At 46.2% G+C, this 5,000-nt stretch overlaps 1 protein-coding gene across 1 annotated transcript in view; it reads right to left on the bottom strand.

Moving 5' to 3' along the window:
- Nucleotides 1-5,000, bottom strand: part of tenm4 (teneurin transmembrane protein 4) — a 718,236-nt gene that overhangs the window by 178,951 nt on the left and 534,285 nt on the right.

Raw genomic sequence — 5,000 nt, 5'->3', positions numbered from 1 at the left:
CTGTTATATAGGAGAGAGAGAGAGAGAGAGAGGGGAGAGAGACTCAGGGGGAGGCCTGTTACATACAGTATAGAGAGAGCGAGAGAGAGAGAGAGAGAGAGAGGGGGGAGAGAGACTCAGGGGGAGGCCTGTTACATACAGTATAGAGAGAGAGAGAGAGAGAGAGAGAGCGAGAGAGAGAGAGAGAGAGGGGAGAGAGACTCAGGGGGAGGCCTGTTACATACAGTATAGAGAGAGAGAGAGAGAGAGAGAGAGAGAGAGGGGGGGAGAGAGACTCAGGGGGAGGCCTGTTACATACAGTATAGAGAGAGAGAGAGAGAGAGAGAGGGGAGAGAGACTCAGGGGGAGGCCTGTTACATACAGTATAGAGAGAGCGAGAGAGAGAGAGAGAGGGGAGAGAGACTCAGGGGGAGGCCTGTTACATACAGTATAGAGAGCGAGAGAGAGAAAGCGAGAGAGAGAGAGAGATAGATAGAGGGAGAGAGAGAGAGAGAGAGAGAGAGAGAGAGAGAGAGAGAGAGAGAGAGAGAGAGAGAGAGAGAGAGAGAGAGAGAGAGAGAGAGAGAGAGAGAGAGAGAGAGAGAGAGAGAGAGAGAGAGAGAGGGAGAGAGAGGGAGAGAGACAGATACTCAGGCCTGTACACTAGAGAGGAGAGATTGAAAAGTACACTATAGCACGGCACAGTAAATGACTCTCTTCTGCTGCTGAATGGCAATCTATTTCCATAGCTGGAACACATATGAATAATTCAACAGATACAGAAGGAAAACAACAGTAGGAACAATAGCATAAGTAAATAGACAGAAATAAAAACAGAGAAATCCCCTGGTATCAAACTAAGGGCTTGTAGATGTTCTCCAGGGGCCTTTCCTTCCTCATCCTGAGAGGAATACGTTAATGAGAAAGCTTCACATGCCCCCCCGTCCCCCGTCCCACACAATTACACTGCTGCTACTCTCTGTTTATTATATATGCATAGTCACTTTACCTCTACCTACATGTATATATTACCTCAACTAACCTGTGCCCTTTCCAGATTGACTCTGTACCGGTACCCCCTGTATATAGTCTCCACATTGACTCTGTACTGGTACACCCTGTATATAGCCTCCACATTGACTCTGTACCGGTAACCCCTGTATATAGCCTCCACATTGACTCTGTACCGTAACACCCTGTATATAGTCTCCACACTGACTCTGTACCATAACACCCTGTATATAGTCTCCACATTGACTCTGTACCGGTACCCCCTGTATATAGCCACCAACTGGACTCTGTACCGTAATACCCTGTATATAGCCTCCACATTACTCTGTACTGGTACCCCCTGTATATAGCCTCCACATTGACTCTGTACTGGTACACCCTGTATATAACCTCCACATTGACTCTGTACCGGTACCCCCTGTATATAGCCTCCACATGGACTCTGTACTGGTACCCCCTGTATATAGCCTCCACATTGAGTCTGTAGCGGTACCCCCTGTATATAGCCTCCACATTGACTCTGTACCGGTACCCCCTGTATATAGTCTCCACACTGACTCTGTACCGGTTAACCCCAGTCCTACCCCTATCTATCCCCATTATGGTCCTTAACCCCAGTCCTACCCCTATCTATCCCCATTATGGTGGTTAATCCCAGTCCTACCCCTATATATCACCATTATGGTGGTTAACCCCAGTCCTACCCCTATCAATCTAACCCCAGTCCTACCCCTATTTATCCCCATTATGGTGGTTAACCCCAGTCCTACCCCTATCTATCCCCATTATGGTGGTTAACCCCAGTCCTACCCCTATCTATCCCCATTATGGTGGTTAACCCCAGTCCTACCCCTATCTATCCCCACTAATGGAGGTTAACCCCAGTCCTACCCCTATCTATCCCAATTATGGTGGTTAACTCCAGTCCTCCCCCTATCTATCCCCATTATGGAGCTTAACCCCTATATATCCCCATCATGGAGTTTTACCCCAGTCCTCACCCTATCTATCCCCATTATGGAGCTTAACCCCTATCTATCCCCATTATGGTGGTTAACCCCTATCTATCCCCATTGTGGAGGTTAACCCCAGTCCTACCCCTATCTATCCCCATTATGGTTGTTAACCCCAGTCCTACCCCTATCTATCCCCATTATGGTGGTTAACCCCAGTCCTCCTATCTATCCCCCTATCTATCCCCATTATGGTGGTTAACGCCAGTCCTACCCTATCTATCCCCATTATGGTGGTTAACCCCAGTCCTACCCCTATCTATCCCCATTATGGTGGTTAACCCCAGTCCTACCCCTATCAATCTAACTCCAGTCCTACCCCTATCTATTCTCATTATGGAGGTTATCCCCAGTCCTACCCCTATCTATCCCCATTATGGAGGTTAACCCCAGTCCTACCCCTATCTATCCCAATTATGGAGGTTAACCCCAGTCCTCCCCCTATCTATCCCCATTATGGAGCTTAACCCCTATCTATCCCCATTATGGTGGTTAACCCCTATCTTTCCCCATTATGGTGGTTAACCCCAGTCCTACCCCTATCTATCCCCATTGTGGAGGTTATCCCCAGTCCTACCCCTATCTATCCCCATTATGGTGGTTAACCCCAGTCCTACCCCCTATCTATCCCCATTATGGAGGTTATCCCCAGTCCTACCCCTATCTATCCCCATTATGGAGGTTATCCCCAGTCCTACCCCTATCTATCCCCATTATGGTGGTTAACCCCAGTCCTACCCCTATCTATCCCCATTATGGAGGTTATCCCCAGTCCTACCCCTATCTATCCCCATTATGGTGGTTAACCCCAGTCCTACCCCTATCTATCCCCATTATGGAGGTTATCCCCAGTCCTACCCCTATCTATCCCCATTATGGTGGTTAACCCCAGTCCTACCCCTATCTATCCCCATTATGGTGGTTAACCCCAGTCCTACCCCTATCTATCCCCATTATGGAGGTTATCCCCAGTCCTACCCCTATCTATCCCCATTATGGTGGTTAACCCCAGTCCTACCCCTATCTATCCCCATTATGGGTTTAAAACTATATCTATTTTTGCAGTAGTGCGCAAAATCCTGTCCCCAAACAACTGGTTCACTGCCACCCCTCCCTCTTTAATTAGACCTTGGCCGTTTCTGATCATTTTTCATGCATTTATGGTTCTTAAACAGTCGACTCACACCGGAGACAATTAACACAGGGTTGTATGTAAGGGACTGCCCTCGACTCGTCCTTACTAGAGGCAAGCTCATTCTCCCACCTCAGACTGCTGTTCCAAACACACACAACGCTCCCCAGGCAAGCTCATTGGTTCACTCTGTGGTACTCTGTTCCCCAGGAACGAGAGCTTTAAGCCTGTCCCCTTCAGAGGACCTTGGATCAACTGAACACACCATGACGTGTGTGTGTGTGTGTGTGTGTGTGTGTGGCTTTTTAAAATAAATCTGAACAGCAGTCTTCTGTAAACAAACCAGGAATAAAATAGTGCACTATATAGGGAATAGGGTGTATAGAGCTCTGGTCTAAAGTAGTGCACTAAATAATTACTGCTGCAGCCTTCCTGGCTAGCTGCAACTGTTACTGACAAACCCACACATCCATCTGTCTGTATTTCTCTAGAATTAGCAGTGGCACTAACACAGCTAGTGTTAGCCTTGTCTGGTCATCTACGATTACTCAGTCATGCTGACAGTTGATAGAGTCTAGAGTCTTCTTTGAAAGGGCAGTCTGTGTGTCAAACTCTAGTACGGGCCCTGGCCAAAAGTAGTGCACTATGTAGGGAAAATAAAGACATTTGGGATGCAGATTTTCTCTGTTTACATGGGAGCTGGAACTATATACTTGCTGCATCTACCCCATGGAGAGATGAGCTAACAGCTAACAACCCTGCCATTAGACAACCAAGCTAACAGCTAACAACCCTCCCATTATAAAACTAAGCTAACAGCTAACAACCCTCCCATTATAAAACTAAGCTAACAGCTAACAACCCTCCCATTATAAAACTAAGCTAACAGCTAACAACCCTCCCATTATAAAACCAAGCTAACAGCTAACAACCCTCCCATTATAAAACTAAGCTGACAGCTAACAACCCTCCCATCATGAAACCAAGCTGACAGCTAACAACCCTCCCATTATAAAACCAAGCTAACAGCTAACAACCCTCCCATTATAAAACCAAGCTGACAGCTAACAACCCTCCCATCATAAAACCAAGCTAACAGCTAACAACCCTCCCGTTATAAAACCAAGCTAACAGCTAACAACCCTCCCATCATAAAACCAAGCTAACAGTTAACAACCCTCCCATTATAAAACCAAGCTAACAGCTAACAACTCTCCCATTATATAACCAAGCTAACAGCTAACAACCATCCCATTATAAAACCAAGCTGACAGCTAACAACCCTCCCATCATAAAACCAAGCTGACAGCTAACAACCCTCCCGTTATAAAACCAAGCTAACAGCTAACAACCCTCCCATTATAAAACCAAGCTAACAGCTAACAACCCACCCATTATAAAACCAAGCTAACAGCTAACAACCCTCCCGTTATAAAACCAAGCTAACAGCTAACAACCCTCCCATCATAAAACCAAACTGACAGCTAACAACCCTCCCGTTATAAAACCAAGCTAACAGCTAACAACCCTCCCATTATAAAACCAAGCTAACAGCTAACAACCCTCCCATTATAAAACCAAGCTAACAGCTAACAACCCTTCCATTATAAAACCAAGCTGTTATAAAAACCAAGCTAACAAGACCTTCAACCCTCCTCAGATATAAAACCAAGCTAACAGGACCTTCAACCTCCTCAGTTATAAAACAAAGCTAACAGGACCTTCAACCCTCCTGTTATAAAAACCAAGCTAACCAGACCTTCAACCCTCCTGTTATAAAAACCAAGCTAACAAGACCTTCAACCCTCCTCAGATATAAAACCAAGCTAACAGGACCTTCAACCCCCTCAGTTATAAAACCAAGC

The sequence above is a fragment of the Oncorhynchus tshawytscha genome, linkage group LG13, assembly GCF_018296145.1.
Source record: "Oncorhynchus tshawytscha isolate Ot180627B linkage group LG13, Otsh_v2.0, whole genome shotgun sequence".
Lineage (NCBI taxonomy): Eukaryota > Metazoa > Chordata > Actinopteri > Salmoniformes > Salmonidae > Oncorhynchus > Oncorhynchus tshawytscha.
Note: the sequence above shows the minus strand (reverse complement) of the source record. Positions and strands in the feature narration are given on the sequence as shown.